Consider the following 11,772-nt stretch of genomic DNA (forward strand, 5'->3'; position numbering starts at 1 on the left):
CCTGCAATTTGATTAATGAACCAGAGGCCATGTATTAAACAATGCATGTTGCGCAGAGATACTTACATCTGGGATAGTTTTCTTTTTTAAAACGTATTTAATAAATGATGGAAAATGTTCTTTTGACATCGAAGATAGCTCCTGTTATACTTTTATACACTGCTTTAGAAGTAGGATATATGCATATTCATACAGTATGCCGTGTACTGTACCTGGTGATAATGCAATGCTAAACCAGAATGGCATTACAGTTTTAAACTGACCAAGCAGAGATCAGAGTTCTCTCTTGGTGTTTTAGAAGTTCTGTTTCACGCCAATAAGTGGTTTTGGAGTTATGAGCCCCAGCAATTCAATAAACATCACAAAACTACACATACAGTAAGTGTCTCTGCAATGGACTGGCGTCCCATCCAGCATGTATTCAGCCTTGCGCCTACTGTTTGCCAGAATAGACTCTGGCTCCCACATGACTCTGAATTGGATAAAGTGGATACAAAAAGGATGGATGGATGGTTGGATACAAGTTCTAACATGGAATCTGTTACACCACAAACATATGGTTCTTTTCTTTTACTATGGGAGGATTATTTATTATTTATTGTTCTCAGTTAGAAATAAGGAAACATTCTGAAAGTTTTGTTTTCCAAATACTAAAATGGTGATTCTCAAAAATACGTAACTGTCTTTATGAAGAACTCATATAAAACAACCGTCCCACTGGGCTTTCCCTATTTCTCCACAGAAAACAGGCCTGTTTCATGAGAAACATTTAACATACTGTGATATCATTTAGAAAGAGAATCACGAAAATCTAAAAACAAAAGTATTCTGTTCCTTAAGTTCATACATTAAAATTTAGCCATTAAGGTCCTGTCACGATTATAGTCCCCCCTCCTTAAGGGTGCTCCAGCCCTTTCACGTGAGACTTTATTCTGTGCACCTGTTTCATATTCCCAGCCCACCTTAAAAGCCAGGCGCTGACGCTCATCCGGGCTCTGCATCTGATTTCCGTATCGTGCGAGTCCGGGACCTGGAAGCGCCTGGTCCCGTTAAGGTTTTAATCTCGGTTCCCGTTCCCGTTCCCGTTACCGTTCCTGTTCCCTGTCCGCCGGTTCCGATCCGGCCTTCGTGTTTTAATTCCGCGTTTTGATGGATCTCCTGGTTTTGGACCCTTGTGTTTTGGATTCTCTCTAAGGACTACTCTTTTGGATTGTTCGCCTCGGCCACACCTCCCCCATGCACCAGCGCACCTTGGACACGCCCCCCTGTCTTCAGCCCCGTATTCCTGCATGACGTTTCCCTAGTGTTTCCCCACTTCGTCGGATTGTGTCGTCCGCATAGGGTCCGGAAATAACTGTTCGTTACAGGTCCCTTTGTACCCTGTTTTCCTTGTTTTAGTAGTTGTTGTTTTTTAGCATTGCAGCTCTTCCTCCCTGTCTTTATAATTTCATCAACAAAAAGTAATACAGTATGTAATATGTTAAAATGTAATATCTCCCTCTAGTGTCAGAAATCATTTACTGTATATCCATAAGGCATAGAAAACCCATTTTTTACAGGTACTGTATGTTCTATAGTGGCAAACCTACTATTCCATTTTACACTAGTTGCATTTATTACCCATTCATCCATCCATTCTTTTCTTAACCAATTTATTCAATACATTGGGAGCCAGAACCGAGCCCAGCAAGCAACGGGTGCAAGGCAGGGTACACCCTGGACATGACACCAATCTATCATAGTACATACACAGAGTCACACACACTCCCACACCTTGGACAGGACACCAGTCTATCACAGGGCGCCCACAGACACAAACACACAATTTTCACAGAAGTCAGTTAACCTACCAGTGTCTTTGGACCATGGAAGGAAATCAGAGCAGCCAGAGGAAACCCAAACAAGCCTGGGGAGACCATACAACTGTGTGTAGACCATACAAACTCCACACAGAGGGCATCCAAGCAAGTGAACCTGAGGCTCCAATGTTGCATGGCAGCAATGCTAACCACTGTGCCAACATTCCACCCTTACTATGAGTTTATTGAATTTATAAATATTGAAACTAATATAAAACTGGAAGAGGTATTAGAGGGACCAATAGGAGGTGCTCACCCTGCAGTCTGTATAGGTACTAATGCTCCAGTATAGTGACGGGGACACTATACTGTAAAAAGATGTTGTCCTTCAGTTGCGATGTAAAACTGAGGTCCTGACTCTCTGTGGTCATTAAAAATCCCAGGGTGTTTCTTGAAAAGAGTAGGGGTGTTACCCTGGTGTCCTGGCCAAATTTCCCCTTGGCCTTTACCATGAATCTTTCCAACAATAAAACACTGATTTATAGATAAAACACTTGCCCTCTGTTCTATGTTTATTGGTTTTGGGATGTGTGTTAAGTGTCTTTTGTAATGTAACATTTTACTTTAAAAATGATGCCATTCTGTAATTCTGTTATCCAGCTTTTATTCATTCTTTTGATGTTCTGCTTCATCCCTCCTTTTTAATTTCCTTATCCACATTACTAAAATGAAGTCTTACCTGTAGCAGTGGTTTAGTGGCAGCATCTGGTCATGATCATAATCACCTACAGGATATAAAAAAATATATTATTGCCCCATATCTTTAATGTAGACTGCAGCAGGGTTTAAGATCCGAGATTTGTCCTTCCCTTTTTTTGGAAATAGAGCTGAGGTACTGGGAGACCACACACAGAACAGGCAGGGCCATTCGTGAAAACTGGGATCTACAATACTAGGAGAGAAATAATCAAGGTAGAGGCTCCCTACCAAGAGCTTGCTGGGCTGGGGGAGAAGGCAGGTGAAAGGTTTATGGTGCCAATCTCACTAAGATCTCACTAAGTGGGGGGATAGACAACTTACAGACAGAACACCACTAGCAAACTCAGATAGCCCCCCATCCACAAACAAGAATATAGAACCTGGAATAAGACCTAATGAGTGCAAAAAAAAACCACATACGGTGTTATGTCCCGTTTCATTGGCGCTATATTAATAACGTAACATTTAAGGGCTATTGCAGTGCCCTAAATCGTTTTCTGCACACACTTTGTTGAACAGAAACATTCATAAAATGAAGGTTGGAGTCTTCACCTTGCAAGGATACCTCACCCTGAAAATACCACGCTGCTTTTTGCTTTTCCATGCAATCCTAATGTAATTTCCATTAAGATAACTGGGAATGATTATATATTGGTGTGTATGTGTAGTATAATGTGTTCTCTTTGTTAATTCAAATGTTACTTTGTTTCATAAAGACAATTTAACATGATAAGAACAATTCCTAGGGCCATATGAGTTATTAACCCTCCATCACGTGCTGAAATTACAAGGCGACATTAAGAGACCAAATGAAAAATGCAAGAGAGGATTAAGAAGGATTCAAAAGTAATAAGGGTCAGGAGGGTGCAGATTGCAACCCGACTAATTATGCAAATGCAGGATCAAATTAGTTTTCAACAAAACAGTAAAAATGGAAAGGTAGCAAAGCATTTCAATGTTTAATTCAAATGCCTTCAGCTCTGAATGATTTCATTGAACATCTAATACCTACACTTTTGAAAGTCTTTGTCAAATTGTAAAAATGGCCATTATATTTCCCACACACATTGGTATGGGGTGGATAAAACAGAGGCCAGAAATGTTTGTTGTGATAAAGTAGCTACAGCAAGAAAAAAATGAAATTGGTAGTGCTGATTAATAAATTGTTGAATGAAATGAAAGATTTTTTTTATGTGGACATTAATGTCACTGGCATAAAATGTAACCAATTTGTCTAGTTTTGACTACAATATGTCTAAATTAAATCACTCATCATTAGAATATTCATAATTATTTTGTTTTTAATAAATACAATGATCAAATGAAGGTCTTTTCTAAGACACCCAATAACAGAAATCTAACTAGCAAGCATCAAACTTCTGTGATACTGTGTAATAATGTACAGTATTTATATAGAACCAGTCAGTATACGCTTATGAATATCAAGGATGTATTCTTTGCATCTGAATCCTACAGTAGCTATAGATTGCTATTATGGCTTATGAACTACAGTATGTAAAGGGCTCTAAAATCTATTCAGTCATGATCAATTCAAGTGGCCAATAATCCATAATAAGATTGGATTTAAGGGTTAAATTTGCTTATTTGTGTATCTCAATACTGAAAAGGAGACACATTAGAATCAGAATTCATTTATCCAATTAAATATTCTTAAAAATCCTCTGATTTAATCAAGTACAGTACCTTCTCAGACAAGCATTTTATGTATTTCATGTATTATGCATATGCACATACTTCCTTCACTGAATAATAATATTATATTTTAAATGTTCCATGCTATGTAAAAGAGAACACCAAAAATGTTTTCATACTGTTACTTAAACACAGAAAATAATTTCAGCATGATAGTTTTTATTGTGCTAAGGGAGGCTGAATACACTACAACTGAATAGCTATCCCTAACATAAAGTAGCGCCATCTTTCTTTATCTTTAATGTATTGTTAATGCAAGACGAGTTCATATAAAATATATATTGAATGCTGAAAGTTAAATCAGTTTATTCTGTTTGATATAGCCTCACCAATACTCTTTTCTAATTAGCTCCAGCAGAAGCTATGTACCACCTAAACCTTTTTCTTCTTCCAGGGTCTCCCTACAGAGTTACCATAAACTACTGCTGCTGTGCTAAATGATCCGAATCCTAAAAACCCAATGCATCCTTAGACTTAGATTCTGGATCTCTGTAGCACATAACCTGCCTATCAAGAGGGTCAATAAAGCGCACAAGTGTATTGAGCCTCAGCACCAGCTTAAAATATGCCTTTTTTTTGAAGGTTAATGAATGAGCAGCCAAAACAAAAGGCTCAGCCAGCATCAAAGATCCAGGACAGTTCATCCAGACAGGATAAGCTCACTCTACCTTTGTTGCCTGAGGCCACAGGCTACAGCAGGGTCTGCTCACTCTTGGGATGATGAAAACTGACAGTCATTGGTTTTAAGGGGTACCCTTGAGACAGTAGCCTTCATGAGATAACCTTTGTTTCAGAGCTGGGTAATTCTGCATTATTTTATTCTTAAATCCATGGTTCGCTCCAACTCACACAAGTAATAACTCACCATGCTGTGTAGTACATATGCTAAGACTTGAGTGCTGTGCGCAAGCAGATCTTGGGATTCCCCAAATTACTCCTGGGCGAGTGCTCCCCTCCTCCTCATGCATCAGTCATTCTGTTATAACAGTTCATTACGGCTGAACCTTTTCTGTAGGAAAATATAATGAGGTTCCTTGGCTTTTGCTTGCCCACTTTGAGATTTGTTTTTTTTTAACCAGCTCTGAAGAAGGAACGTCATTTCAGAGCCTTTTTTTCCTTGATGCATCAGCTGGGATAAACCTATTGCAGCAATTTGATACAAGAGCAAAGGCAAGACTTGCAAGTGCGTAACCTGCTGGCTGTTTCACTCGCTTCACTCCGTGTAATTGCTTCTTTGTCACAGGTGGCTAGCGCATGTACAGTGTTTCTTATTCTGGTAAAGGCGGATCGTATTGCTTTCTTAATTACAGCTATACTATACTATCACCAGAGTTATATTAAAAAAATAAATTACAATGTACAGTCTATACAGATTACTATCTCCTCAATTTTGGCATAAATTCTATACAGAAGGGAATGGTGATTCAATACAGAAATAAATGTAGTACTATTTAAAGATGCTGGTCTTATTTAAAATAAATTCCAGGTCTACAGTATGCTTCCAATTATGTCATATATGTCCACAGAACCAACTAAGGAACACTATAAATCAGTTATTGGAAAAGTAGAATTCAAGTTAGTCTGGTTGAAGCAAGAATTTCCCCAGTGTGAGTTTCAGGATAGTACTGAAAATAGCTTTACAGGTAAGAAGTTGGTACAGTGGTTATAGCTTACTCTGAAAGCATACAGCATATTAATATTCTGCGATATATTATTCTAGGTATGCAACATGGCACCTAATTATGCATTAAATGAATACACCAACTTTATTAAAGACATTGTACACAAAATATAATAATTAAGGTTCCACAGATGCCCTAGAAGACAGCATACTGTCAATGTATATAATAGCAATCACCTCGGGCACTGTCACAGAGTTATCATCAGGTCAATGCATAAAGTACATAAAAGTGAGAATATCCTCATCTGTTTGATCAACACAGACTATCTAGTTGTCATAGCAACTAGCAAACTCATTGAATACTTCCTGTGTAAAGCTGTTTGGGGAGGCACTGGAAGATCTCCAGCTTTACAAATAATCTGAGCAAATAAACCATAGTGGTAGTGCCATTGGTTAAATTTAAAATTTAAAATTATATTGTTATTAGTTATGTTCTCTCAAAATACCTGGGTGAGGTCAAATGAAGGTATACCCTGTGTTCTTTTGTGATCCATGTTAAGTGTGACAGAATGTGGATTAAAGATACAGAGGGTGTCTACTGGGAGCCAAAGATGTGGTATAGTCTTTATGCCCTGAAATTTCCCCCATTTAGCTTGTGAACTCTATAGTGTTCAGGAGGGACTAGGACATCATTTCTCAGGAGGCCACAGGGAGGCTGCTTGGGAAAAATTGTTAATTAACACTGGGGTTGTCAGGCTTGTGCTCACTGTGTGTGAGAGCGAAATAAACCACCCTTAAAAATAAATGGAAAATACTTATATAGCACTTTTCTGCACACACCACTCAAAGCACTTTACAAATAATGGGGACTCCCTCCACCAATGTGTTGCCCCAACTGGATGATGCAACATCAGCCATAGTGCAGACAGTATGCTCACCATACATCAGCTATCAGTTGGGAGGAGAACAGAGTGATGAAGCCAGTTCATATATGGAGATTATTAGGAGGCCATGATTAGTAAAGGCCAATGGGAAATTTAGCCAGGACACCAGGGTAAAACCCCTACTTTTTTCAAGAAATGCACTGGGATTTTTAATGACCACAGAGAGTAAGGAACCCGGTTTCACGTCTCATCCAGAAAACAATGCCTTTTTACATTTTAGTGTCCCCATTGCTATACTGGGGCATTAGAACCCACACAGACTGCATGGTCAGCACCTCTAACACCTCTTCCAGCTGCAACCTTAGCTTTCCCAGGAGGTCTCTCATCTAGGTACTGACCAGGCTCACACCTGTGAGCTTCAGTGGGGCTGCCAGTTGTGAGGTGCAAGGTGATATGGCTGCTAGCCATAGAAGAACATTGATTGAAGGGAAATGTATGGTTAGTGAGTGAGCTAATGTGTGTTTATTTCCTTCTGTTGACTGGGACGTTGGGGGCTGACCAGACACTCAACACGTTAGTCGGAGGTCTGGAGAAAAGTGTAGTAAGACCTTTAAAGTAACCGTATGTTTTTTTCCTTTAGTCTTTTGTGTGTATAGGTCATTTCACTTATGTTTCAGTAGCTAATGTAACTGTGCTGGAATTGTTGCTTTTTTTCTTTATTCATCCTTCTGTGCTGTTAAAACCATTTGAAATGTAATTTAAAATACCAGTGGCATGTGGACTCTTCCTTCTTCAGGGGTTCCCGATCCTGGTCCTGTTGACCCACACACCTGCTGGTTTATGTTCCAGCTGAGCTCTCAATTACACAGTTGAACTCTTAATTGACTTAATAACAGGATTAGTTTGAAGTGTTTGGCTGTTTTCAGTTTTTAAACATGTTGGAGCTCTCTCCTGTGGTGTGATTGTTAGGGTAGGAAAGTGGCCCAGTCACATGGACCACACATCCAGGGATCTGAGTGCATTAAAATCCTTAAAGCAACACTGTGCAATGCAAGAGGCTTTGTTTGCACATCTTATACTGGTATATTTCATAAGTGAAATGAAATCCTAAAGAAGAAGTTTGTTAGTTCAATTAGCAATTAAGCTCTTCTGGAATGAAAACCAGATAGTGTGTGGTTCTCCAGGTTTGGGACAACTTTCCACTTGAGCACGGGGTTCCCAATCCTGGTTCTGGAGCCTCACACAGCTGTTGGGTTTCATTCCATCTCACTTTAAGTAGATAATTGAAGCCTTAATTGATATAAGACATTGCTTCATTGGACTAAATGCATATTCTTTCTGGTTACAAGTCTGGAGTTTGCTTACAAAATATAGTTGTTAAACCTAAGAGGACCTTATAAAAGCTTCTCCCTGAAAAAACCCTACTAACACTGTGATGCCCTTTCCCAAAAACACTACTCATCTCACCCATGTGGGAATGTGCATTTTTAACCTATCACCAGTAATTTAACAAAATGCCACCCAATTTAGAGGTGATGCAATGCCCCTTGTACTGTACATCTCAACTAGCGGTTTTCTTGATAATATAGTCTCCTCATAGTCTGGCCTGCTATTATTATGTTTAAGCATCACTTGAGGGAACTTAATATCACTATATTATTAAGTGCTTACTGGCATCATTGGATTTGAATTTTGAACAACTTTGAATTTTTGAGGTCATTTAATATGTATTTTCTAATACAATATCAAAATGCATTGTTTAGGATAAGATGAAAATATTCAGTAGTTTTATTTTTTAACACACTGCTATTTTTGCAATTTTGCTATTTGTTGCTATTTTTAATACACTTTCTTAATTAATGAAATTATACTCTTCACTTTTTCTCTTTTGATTTTGTTTCATTTGAGTGCTTTCTACTTAATAATTAAACCTTAAAAAATGTTCCTTAGTAAAACAAAACCTCTTACTGTTGGCAATTGATGCTTCTTTATCAACCTGCACTTAATGCAAATTTAAGGAGCATTTAAAGCAACAAAATGAATTCTCAACCTACAGATTGCACACTGGAAAATGCAGAAAAACTGGGTCATGAAAGAAACACAATATCATTTTCGTAAGAGGAAGAAGTGAAATTTTACTTCCTTTCCCTTGTTTTGGAATTGGTGAAAAAGGATTTAAGTTGTCAATGATTTGAAATATATCTTTGAACATGTCTTTTCTGCAGTGGTACAGATGTGGCTTAGTCTACTGTAGATTTTTAGGTGCTGTAGCTGCAGGCCATTTTAGAGTACCAAAATTTCATTTCTGCTTCCTATGTACTGTGATAGCACGAAATGCTGTTGCTATGTAACAGTACCAGGAGGAGTGCTTCTGTGAGAAGAAACTGAGCATGGCTTACTAATAAAATAGCCTCAGAGATATACAGCTTTTCAAATATCAACAGCTTTCTATAACACTATAAAGTGTTGCAACTCTAATAAACTCTAAAAACAATATAAATAGCAAAAATGTTCAATCAAAAAAATTTTAAAACTCTCCAAATGAAAACATTAGAAAGTAAGTATTGGGTATGACTGAATACTAACACAGTCCTGTAAGTACTGACTCCTAGACTTGCTCAGGTTCATAAACTGCTATGAGATGTCTAGTATGGTTAGTCTCCGTCACCTGTTGTTGGCATTACTTAGTTGGTTCCAGCAATGTTCACTCTTCCAATATTCTCACATTGGAACACAAATCTAGGCCCACCAAGACCTTCACATTCATGTTGTGAAGTCATACCATTCTACAGGTAGTCCTAGCTGTGGTCTTGCATTATCCAGTCGAAAAACTGGAAACTTCTGGATTGGCTTTTAGGAACGGAAAAAACTGTTGGCTCAAGGACATCATCAATTATCTGCAGCAATGTTGACTTCAGTCTGAACCAACATGACTTCTTGTAATAAAGGAGATTCCTCTCCCATATCATCACATTTTCACTGCGTCACTTGTTGGCTTGGACTACGAAATGCTCAGTATAATAAACACCATGATATCTCCACACATGCCGTCTTCTGTCAGGTCTATCAAAGGCAAAGTGAATATTACATTCTGCTGCTCCCTGCTACAGTACCTCATCAGATGTGATTTGACACGAAGATGATTTTATCTCTCAGTTGTCTTCATGTCACAATGACTACAATGTTGTAGTCATTGCATTATGAATTTTACTGTGTGATTATGGAAATAGTTTCGATGGTTATGATGAGCCAGGGCCAGTGAGATGACCTTCTGCCTTTTGGAGTGCAGTCAGTCCCTCACAGAACTTGTTTCCTCATTTCTATGGACTGGTCTTCAATACTTGAAGAGATCTTTATTACTCAAGTGGGACATGGCCTTTTTTTTACTGTTTTTGTATTAAATAAAATGTGTTTTTGAGTTTTCATATTGATTCTTAACCCCTTTTGGCAAGTACAGTATCTCAAATATGAAACACAGATACAGTTTGCACTGAAATGCCATGAATGAAATGACATGACTTTCAAAGAAAAGAACAGTGGTCATTGAAAGAGTCATTATGCATTTTTTTATAAAACATTTTATTTTTGAAGCATAAATGTCGTAAACAAAGAAGCCCTTAGATTGATTACCATCTGCTTTTCCTCACTAAAATTAGACATTACCTGAAATCAGAGATTAGTTTTCATATTGCTCTGCATCAGATCAGGTAAAAACAACATTTTTAAAGGGCCCAAATTAAACAACATTATTCACCCACGTATGTTAGCATGCAGACAATGAGGAACAAAGTAAAATCAAACTTTTTTTTACAAAATGTCGTACAAGTTTTTTTTTTAATCAAGCCTGAAAAATATTTTTCTTTACAAAAGCAACTGTACTTGTTCAGCATTGGATAAAAAAAAAAATAACAAACACACAAACAAGCAATAATCTTAAATAAAAAAGTAAAATGTCCACAAAGTCATTACTAGAATATTTTCAACAAGTTTTTATAAATACACTGATACTACAAAGAAAAGTGTACAAAATCTCTTAAAGTATCAAAGTTACTGTAAAACAGTATTGAGCACTTATGTTCAAAGATATAACTACATTTCAATAAATACAAAAAAATCTTTTTTTGTTACCAGTTGTGTATGAAATTATATAGATGCAAGAAAGACTGTCTATGACATTTTCACAAGTAATTTAACAAATAAATATAGTAATAATGATTGAAGCATGCTTTTGGTCATATTTAATCACAATAAGTCCCCAAGAAACAGAAGCTGATTGACCCACGTCAGAAATTCTGACTTTCATTAAAACAAAAATATTCATAACTACATTTGATTTAAATACAAATAAATAATTTCACCAAATATTTCTGATGTGCAACATACATATAAGAACCACTAAACAATTTACCCACAGAAAAAAATGCATGTATTCTCTGTTTCCTTTGTTCAAAAGGCAGATTAACTATTGTATAAGCCACTGAAATACTCTGGATATATGGGTATTTTGGCAACAATTTATTACCACTATTATCAGAATGACATCACTTCTCCTTGTGTCTTAATAAACCTCAGGTGTTACTTGTGGTTTTCCAAAACCAACTTTATAAACCACAGTATACACACTCCAAGGAAGAAGTTTTATTTCCACCTAAGGAAACATTGGGTATTAATAGCCAGCCAGAGGACAGACACTGGTCCCAGGAATACTGCCAAGACAACCTCAGCAATTGTTACTGGAGAGCAAGCACAGAATTCTTAATTTGACTCTGTACTACTAAGAGCCAGCAGCATCAATTTAGTACCCCACTGGAGACTCCTAGCCACAGTACATGAGTGATACAGCCTGGAATAAATCTTGGGCCTCTATAAAACCGATTTGTGTTTCTGGTAAGGGTTTGTGAATTTGGGAGCCCGGGATTTTTTTTTACCAAAAACATTTTTTTTATTTCTTCGATTCTTTTACAAAACTAAATGAAAAGGTCTTCAAAACCTAAAC

Source organism: Lepisosteus platostomus, chromosome 3, assembly GCF_059453375.1.
Source record: "Lepisosteus platostomus isolate fLepPlt1 chromosome 3, fLepPlt1.hap1, whole genome shotgun sequence".
Classification (NCBI taxonomy): domain Eukaryota; kingdom Metazoa; phylum Chordata; class Actinopteri; order Semionotiformes; family Lepisosteidae; genus Lepisosteus; species Lepisosteus platostomus.